The following is a 9793-nucleotide window of genomic DNA, read 5'->3' as shown; positions in this document are numbered from 1 at the left end:
CATGTTTAAATCTTTAATCTAGAGCATGGGCTTCTTGCCCCAGGCCGTGGGGCGTTTTGCCCTGGGGTTGGGGCAAAACGCCCTATTTGCAGTTGCTTCACAAATCACTTCCTAGCTGGGAGTCCGATCATATGAATGAATTTGAGGGGTGGAATTTAAAGTAAAATGTCCAAAGAACGCATTGAGCACAAATTGACCTTCCAGGTGATGTGGGACAAAAGTTATGTAGCAAAATAAATTATCTGGGGCATCTTGCCCCAGGCTACCCTACTAAAGGCCTGGCTACACTACGCGTGTTCTGCGTGCGTTTTTTGCGAGCTTGCATGTTTTGCGTATATTATATAAACGTTAATAAAACCTTTTATAATAATTTAATAATTAATTTTTTTTTACAAAATATATAACAAAAACAAAACATAATATCGTTCCTTTCTAGAACCGTATTATGCAAATCACGCAAACTCGCAAAAGCAAAAAACGCACCCAGAAAACGCGTCGTAGCCAGGCCTTTACAACTTGCAACTCAGCTCCGCCCGTACGTATGATGTTTGGGATGTTTGGTGTCGTGGGGCGGGCTTGGAATTGTTATTTTGTCATTGAAGATTGGATGGTTGAGGTAGTTTTATCATAAGAACATTCAGTTTATATTATGTAACTATTGAATAGCTTCGTATGTGTCGATATTCCATATTCTTGATAGTAAAGAAAACTTGTAGCACGCCGAAAATGTCTAGTCCTGTGTAATGCTTTACCGGCTTTACCACTGCTTCATAAAGTATCAATCAATATTTATTTTTTTTGAATGGCTGATCACCAGCTATTTTAGTTTGGGTACCACAATTGATTTGCAAATTTTGGTCCTTTTCGATGTTGCTGATAATATTTTTTTTTGTTCTGTGCAATTTTGTATGTTTCCTTTTGCAAGCGCCAAGCAGATAAATGAATTTTTAAAAGTCCTCTGGTAGTTTCATTTGTAACAGAACTTGTCTTTTCTGTACTTAAATTATCATCTTTACACCGTATTTATATAATATCTACAACTTTGTTGAGTTCAGTATAGATTTAGTACTTTTCGGTGTTTTTTTGGTATTTTCCTAGTGTATTTGGTTGGTATCTGTTTGGTATCAGTTTCCAAAAATGTCTTAAATTGATATCAATATGTATATATTTTATATAACATCTTGATTGAATAGCGTTGAGTTAAATCATGAGTTGAGTCATTCCCTGAATCACTGATAATGGGTTGAGTCGTGATTGAGTTGAATCACAAGGTCCATGAGTCGTGATTGAATCGCTTGGAAAATCAGACTGTTTGATTGAGTTATTGAATCGGTCATTTCATCAAGTGAGTCGTGATTGAATTGATTGAATTTTTTTGAATCGTTTACAAGTCTGAATTCACACGACACTTTCATATTGTGACCCTCGGTGACCTGACCTCGCTGTGACCTGACCTGTGTGTGTGTGTGACCTGGTATCAGTGACCTCAGATAGCAAAGTATGTGTTTGACGAACAATGTACCATCGATGGTTTTCAATAAATTACCAATTTACTCGATTTCACAACACATTTCTTGAAATGCCTGTGAACGGTGAAAATCCGACCTTTGACCTGACCTGTGACGTCATCGGTTTGACCTAGGTCAATGAAATTTGGTCACAAGGTAGTTCCCCGGTGGGGCTATCGAGCACCGTTTGAATTTTGAAAATCGGCCGGTAAATTTCCGAGATCTTAGGGGGGGGGGGGGCCGAAACGGCCCCTCCCCTACGGGTGGTAGGGTCCGCCGATAGCCCTACGGGGCGCGAGTTAACCCTATATGGCAGGGGGGGGGGGGGTTGTTTTTATCCACCCCTCAGGTTTTTCGGGAATATCTCCGAAACCGCTGAAGCTACGATGCTGAAATTTTCTGACTTTTCCTAAAACTAAATTGGGCACATTCCCTAAAAATTTCAAGTTCATAACTTTACCAGGGGCGGCTCCAGAGCACTGGGAATTGGGGGGTCCTATTCGTGAAGCGAGTCATTTGGGCGAAGATCACGATGCTGCACCAGTTTTACGAACAGTGAATAAAAGGTATCATGTGATAACATATACAGTTATTGTGCATCCTCTTTTGACACGTTTTTGCTATAATAGGCGGATCCAGGCGTCCAAAAAGGGGGGTTATGTTTTACCTCCCAACATAGGTGCCCTGACACCGCCTATGCATTACCAATACAATTTTAGTCGTTCTCTCATAAGAAAATTATAGCATAACAAGACCATTACCACCCTTTTTAGAAACAGTACCAACAAAAACCTTATTACTATACTTTTTGTGTACCCCCAATCTCAATGATCTGTATCCGCCTATGATTTTTGAAAATGCATATTTTTGGGATCCATGTGAATTCCTGGTTCATTCTCTATCGATCGGCAAAAGTTGCGTTAAGATTGGTTCAGAAACCTGGCCGTGATAAACAGTCTAAAATGTATCTGCAATTTGCCCGTTTTTACCCCCTCTACCCCCCCTTGACATTTTTTATTTTTATTTTTTAGAAATGTAGATCACGTTGAGCGAAATCGAATGCCGTTTGAATTTTGAAAATCGGCCCGTTAGATCTCGAGATATCAAGGGGGGTCGTAAACAGCCCCCCCCCCCTGCCACTAATAGGGGGTAGCCAGGAGCCTGCCACTAATAGGGTTAACACGCGCGGCAGTGGAAGGGTTGCGAGTACTACGCCCAGTGGAAGGGGGGCGGATGTCGCCCCCTTAAGATCTCAGCTCCCACTGCAGCTAGAAAGACGAAATTTGGAGGGTAGGTGAGGGCCATGGGGAACTCTGTTTGTGTGTGAATTTCATGACCCTAGGTCAATATCTTCAAGGTCAAATGAGGTCAAATTTGGTCAAATCTGCCATGTTAGCGACTTTTTTGCGTTTACACGCCGATAACTCAAAAAATTACCGCCCGATTTTCTTTAATCTTTCACTATACGAAAGAACAAACATTTGTGAGTATGTATGGTGAATTTCTAGATAATCCAACAATAAATATGGCAGTTAGAAGCCTGCTAAGGGTAAGATGTCGCCGGCTGAAGCGGGATCGGCCGACGCGGGAAACGCGGCAATCACAATTTTGTTGTTGGTTTGTTTATTGGGGCTTTAGGGCGCGCCGTTTACACACTCATAACTCAAGTTGTTACCGGCCGATTTTCAAAGTTCTTTGACCATATGTTTGCCTGTACATTTCTCAGTCTTCTCACCGAATTTGACGTGAATCTAATATAATCAGCGGTAAGGAGCGCGATGTAAAGACGGAACCGTCCCGCCCCCACAGTCTACAATTCAGGCGGCGCGTAACGGCTAGCGCCGGCCGCCGCGGCGGCAGGATGTTTGACTTTACACCGCTATTACTAGAAAAGTTGTGAACCGATTTTCTTACTTCTTGCACGAGAAGATCTGCAATTCAATTCTGGACAGGTAGCCGAAATTTCACATTGATATTATGCTTGCGGCGCGAGTTATTGGCGAAGAACAGGAGGGGTGGGCGAAATCCGCCCCCCCCTTCCACTGGTTAACCTTAGCGACAAAGTATCGTGAAAAAGTTTAAAAGCCAAATGCCAAAAAAAAAAACGATTCAGCAGTAAGAAGTAGCATATCATGGGTACCTAGTACCGCAGTATGGACCCAACATCAGTCGCTGTTACCCATAAAGTAGACAGCACATGGAGGCTGAATGGCAACATCAAATATTTTGTACATTAAAACCGTCTTCCTCATTGATCTGCAGTGCATCCCAACAGCACCGTCATAAACCAAGATCTTCTTGCCCTCCATCAAAAGTTGGCACATTTCTGGCAACCCTATTAATTAAATCTGAAGCTTCCTCTAAAAATCTAAACACCGGCGCTCAAAATTACCTCACCCAAGCTGTCCCGCCTCTTCCGTTTAACTCACCCCACCTCTCCCGTTCCTCGCCTCACCGGTCTATGAGCAGCTCTCGCAGCCGCCGACTGTGCTCGTTGTTGTCCAGTAGCCGGGCCAGACTCGAGAAGTAGGTGCCCATGCTCGTCTCCACCTGGTACTCGCACTTGTCCACGTGGTACAGCTCTTCGGCGCCGCCAGGGTACGAGGTCAGGTCGCTGTGGAAACAGGTCAGATTAGGTCATGTCCCTGGCACCAAAGGCGGGTCAGACCGGGTCTGGTCAGGTCACGAACATGGCCGGGAGGTCAGGTCCGGTCACTGGCACGGGGAAATCGAGCTAGGTCACTGGCGTTATGTCAACAGTATTAGGAGCGGCTTTTATTGCCCTCACAAAACTGACGCGTCATCTAACATGTCTAGCGAACTCTGTCCAACAAACCCTGACCTTCCCCGCCACAACATTCCCAAAGCTCCCAAAGCTCCATCAGCCTTTCCCTTTTCACATCCCCAAACTGCTCCTAACCAGTAAAACGCCTTTTGGGCGAAGAACGAGCGAGCGAGATAGTGAGCCCTGCACGTGCGAAAGGGCGAGAGGGTACTTCCAACGGGCTTGTGCAAAACACCCTTCTAACCGGTCGCTAGCGGTGTGCCAAATTTGAACGCAATTGGCCCAGCCGTTCCTGAGATCTGGAAGCGGCATTCTGCACGTGCGCACGTGCAAAAGGGGTCCAAACCGACTTTTGCACGGCACCCTACTAAATGGTCCCCAACTGTGTACCAAATTTGAGCGCAATCGGCCCAGCCGTTCTCGAGATCTGGGAGCGCCCCCTGCACGTGCGCACGTGCAGTAGCACCCTAACCGCAACACATGGGAATGCATTGCCTGGTGGGTGCCTACCTGTATGCCAAGTTTCAGCGAAATCGCCCCAGTAATTACCGAGTTATTGAAATGGGAACAAATTTGGCACCTCTTCTTTTTGCATTTTGCACGTGCAGTGGGGGTCCCTCACATAGATCAAGAATATCCGACCTTTGGTAGAAGGGATGCAGCTACCCAACAAAAATTACCGCAAGACAATCGCCCAAGCGGCTGCTGAGATATGGGCCTCTCAAAATCACTACTTTTGCAAAACAGCTTGAACACCCTTGACTTTTCACGTGGCACGTGCCACGACGGTCACTGAGATGTATCAAAAGTAGCCAATTACGGGGTAGAAGGAATGGGGCTACACAGCAAAAAAGACCGCAGGCCAATCGGTCCAGCAGTTGCTGAGATATAAGCCTCTCAAAAGCGTTACAGGCCGGGCCGGGCCGGGCCGGGCCGCTCATACTGAGATTTTTCCGTTATGTTGAAAAGACTCACTTCGCTCGCTGCGCTCGCTCGCTCGTAACCAGACTCCCAGCTCGTCTCATCGATCCCGCACAGCGGCCGAGTCATAACTCATAGCCATACCCTGACCCACACTTCCCCTCTGCACACGTCTGGTCCAAAAGGCCCACTGAATGCCTAATTTCCCCTAAGAAAAACTTCCCCGCACCCCGCTCACCGGTCGAGCAGAACCGCGGCCTCCGTGTCGCTCAGCTCGGTCAGGTTCCCCATACAGACGGCCAGCCGGAGGTCGGTTCCGACCATCACCAGGTCACCCACCGCCAGCTGGGTGGCCGGCGCACCCGGCGGACGCTGCACCCGGTGCACCCAGCCGGCTGGGGTGCGGCGCGCACCCAGCAGCCGGCAGCGGGCCAGCGCGTGGCCGCGCGCCTGCCGCTCGGCCGCCGGCAGACACCAGAGCCGCGCCATAGAGACCTGGTCGGCCGAGTGAGCAGCCTCGAGGCGCAGTAGAAGGCTCCAGCGCAGGAAATAGGCCAGGTGGGCCGGGGATAGGTGTGAGGCACCGTCCGGAACCGCGTGAGGATCGCTCGGTCTGAAAATAGTGAAAAATTTGAGTTCACTTGTCAACATCTTCAACAATCGACATAGGATATTATATACGGAGAACACTTAGAAAACGTCATCGAACTTAACAAATCCCACCCAACCAGCTTCAGACCCGAATTTTACTGCCGCAACAAAACATAACCTGCCCTGAACATCTATCACTCCACTCTCCCCACAACCCTCTTCCCGCAACTCACCGCTGGTAGGCCGAGCACGCCACCAGATGGGGACACTTCTGACAGGCCCGCTCGTTGCCAATGACCTCTGGCAGCGGAGGCAGCTCCAGCTCCCCCAGCGGGTCGACAGAGGCGGCGGCAGGGTCGGCAGAGGCGGCGGCGGGGTCGACAGAGGCGGCGGCGGGGTCGACAGAGGCGGCGGCGGGGTCGGCGGGGGCTGGGGCAGCGCTCAGGAAGTAGACTAGCTCGTTCCGCAGCTGCAGCAGATCTCTCTGATTGTGCGGCCCGGCCGCCACCTCCCGCATACCGCCCGTCCTGAGGTCAGGTCAGGTCATGTCAGATCAGAGAAGGCTGAGGCAGAGCATGTGGGACATAGTGACACCACGCGACGGCAAAATTACACGGCGAAGGGCGAGGGTTATGTAATAGCGAGCTCCTAACGAGAATCATTTTTCCACGCCAAATGGTGATTTTCCGATCGTATAACGTGCACAATGCAGATGCTTTAGAGCTACAGATGACCGTTAGATAATTAAATTGATAACATTGAGGGGTGGGAGCTGAACCTGGTTAATTCAACTGCGGCAGTACTGACCGGATACTTAACTGAAAGTAGACATTAGGTAAATTATAAGCACTGAGGGCTCAGACGTGCATCGTCCCACAACTTGGAGCAGGATCCACACTGAAAGCCATCCCACACTCCTTCACAGGAGTGTTTTTTTTTTTAAAGTTTCTACATCCCATCCGGCCCAGCCGGACCCACCTCAGGTAGAGCAGCAGTCCCGCGCCGGGGTCGGGCCTCCTCTCTGACGTCATCATGGAATAGAGCGTCACCTGACCCTGGTGTTCGGCAGAGAACGTAGGTCTGCCAGTCTTCAGCTCCAGGGGTAACACCTGACGGGGAGGGGGAGGGTGTCAGGGTGACAGGGCAGCAGCGGAGGGGGGAGGGGCAGATCCCCGCCGGGATGGAGAGAAGCATGGTTATCAGAACATTGAGTTGAGTCAGACTCAGTCATATAGCCAGAATGCGTGTGCAGTACACCAGTGAATCCCATTGGATCTCGACGGGCAAAAAGTACGTCGAACAACTTCTTATAAACGATACTCTGAGCCCTTTCAGTGGCTGTAGTGAAAGCATTTGCGATTGAAATGAGCGTTATTTCGAATCAAGAAGAAACTTGCCTTTGTAGGACGTTTTCTGCACTTGACTTCAACAGTCAGATCGATTTTTCCCTTGATGCCGAGCCGTGGTGACCAGTAGTTCTCTTCGATATCCTTCAGCGCCGTTACCCGGCCGTCCCAGATCTCGTCGCTGCGTGGCGCTGGCGTCGCCACTTTTCCCTGTATAGGTGTCGCCACCTCTGCGTCTCGCCCCCACTCAGCGTAGCGCCGCACCCAGGCCAGGATGGGCGCCACGAACTGATCCAGCTCCTCTACCAGCTCGGCGCTGGAGAGATTGCCGCCGTATGCGGCGCTGACGGTTGAGTTCTGGCGCAGTAGTTCGGAGACGCGCGACCGGATAGCGCTGGCTGTACAGAGGCGGTTCCTCATCACCTGTAGGCAGGAGGGGAGGGTTCAGCGGGTGATTCACAGACCGGGAGCCTGCCCTATCTTTAAAAAAAATGACCGTTAGATTTCAGGGCACCGGAATGGCGGCAAGTATCCGAACCTTATCATGCCACGTTATTGCAGGAGGGAACACTGAAGAACGATCGTGCGTCTTGCATTAGCCAAATTCAGTGTTGCATGCACATAAGGTGAAATAGCAATATCCGAACGCTAAAGCAGTAGCTTTCGCTGATCATAGTACTGCGACTCGCGATGATACATAAACACGAGGCTACACAATTATAATATTCTCCACCATGAAGGTCAGCATTTCAGGCTAGTGCGTCACGTCCCCTTCTGGACGAAATAATAAAGGCATCTCCACCAGGCGTAACATCATCAAGATAGTCGAAGAAACATCCCCAGTGAGCATTAAGCTTTGTCCAACCATTCTGCCAGTGCCTGTAGCCACATCAACAGTCCCCCCCCCCCTCCATCAGGCGGGGTCGGCCCGTCACAGCATGAGTCAGGCTTCTCACAAGACGCCGGCGACGGTTTGGTCAATACGTGTCGCTCAAGGAGTCACACCACCACTGTCTGGTACGACCTGGGTCGGACGGGAGGGGACGGGGACGGGGACGGGGGCGGGGTGGGAGGGGGTGGGGTAGGTGGGGTCCGGGACGATACAGTGACACATGAATGTCTGCGTTGTACACGTACTATCTCGCAATGGCGAAATATTTGAAATGTGTATTTTCGTACAGCATCGATAATGCCTGGAACAATGTGTGTTGTCAAGCTCGCCGTGCGCAGATAGTTCGGGAGGATAAAAAGCAAGATTAAGTAAAAAAAAAAGGTTTTTGACACGAAGAAGTAATATATAATAAAAACGACTCACCTCTCAGCAAACCATCGAACCACCACCATGGATTACCTACTACCTCATCCATGCCACCACCATACAGTCACACAAAGCTAGTAGTCATGATCTAGTTCAGCACCTCTCTCAACACTAGAGATGTCAATCGGATACCAACTTTTTGGTATACCGATACCAAACCGATACCAAATTGGTATTTGGTATTTCAAGGCGAGTGCATTTGCTATTTTGTTGGTATTATGAATCCTCACTAATGTAAAAGAGGCTGAAAATTTAGTAAAAAGTTGGTATTTTCCTCATACTCCCAAATCGGTTTGGTTTCGGTATTTCCCCATGGATATTGTTGGTATTTGGTTTGGTATCGGTATCACGATTTTGCGTAATTGACATCACTACTCAACACGCCAACCCGAGTCAAGGTGAACTGATAAGACCTCCTCTCCCTCCCCACAAACTTCCTCACACTCCCTCCAATCTACTAACCTCCTGAAACAGCTGGTGAAACATCGTTTCCGACCAGCATGGCTTTATTTCCGGGCTCCAGACCACGGAACAGCTCAAGAGCACGGCCTTGCGGGCACAGAGACGGCCGAGACCACGCTGGTGCCGGAGAGGAGGTCGCCGGCCGGCACCAACAGCTGGCCAACCAGTTGTCGATGACGTCACCATTGGATGGTGTGTAGCACGTGCACAGTGTCTCCGGCGGCCACACGTGTCGAGGACCTGTCACGGAGGAGGGAGTGCTGAAACGATTAAATACGAATTTGGAAGCGTTGAAGAGGGTGTCGTAAGGTAACTAACTTTAAACGCTGAGTTCTTTGTCGGTTTAGCAATGAAAAGAGTAGAAAGAACATTGAATCAAACCTACATCACATGTGGAGAAAATGTTTGAGTAACATCATGAGCTTTGAAAGACAAATGCGTTCGTTTTCAGGGTAAAGTAAAACGCAAGCAATGAACTGATTCAGCCTTTCAACCATTGGAATAACACAAAATTAGGTTCACTGTGCTGTACAATCATCTAGACATTCTATTCAAAACAACGAGATATATTTTCCTTGTTGACATTTATTCACCGGCAGGCAATCATAGCACAGTATTGTACAATGTGCATTCAACAAAACTACATAGGTACTTATTTATATGCTCATTCACAAAATAAAGAGCTTCGAAATGCACCACCCATAGCGTTAAAACATCCGTCGGTGCTCGTACAACATCCGGCATTCGTAAGTGAGTATTTTGAAACGGTACTGAACGACAATGAAGTCGTAACGACTAAAACAGCTCCTACACGGAAACAGAACAGCCCATAATACCAAACTACATATATATACGCCGTAAA

The 9793-nt window shown here is 48.7% G+C and overlaps 1 pseudogene; it reads right to left on the bottom strand.

The window, feature by feature from the left end:
* Positions 1-3963: 3963 nt before the first annotated feature.
* LOC122375605 lies at positions 3964-9469 on the bottom strand (annotated as a pseudogene).
* Between the last annotated feature and the right edge of the window lie 324 nt (positions 9470-9793).

The sequence above is a fragment of the Amphibalanus amphitrite genome, unplaced genomic scaffold (genome assembly GCF_019059575.1).
Source record: "Amphibalanus amphitrite isolate SeventyFive unplaced genomic scaffold, NRLGWU_Aamphi_draft 001880F_arrow, whole genome shotgun sequence".
In the NCBI taxonomy this organism is placed as follows: Eukaryota; Metazoa; Arthropoda; class Thecostraca; order Balanomorpha; family Balanidae; genus Amphibalanus; species Amphibalanus amphitrite.
The sequence above is the reverse complement of the archived record's forward strand: the minus strand, read 5'-3'. Positions and strand labels throughout refer to the sequence as shown.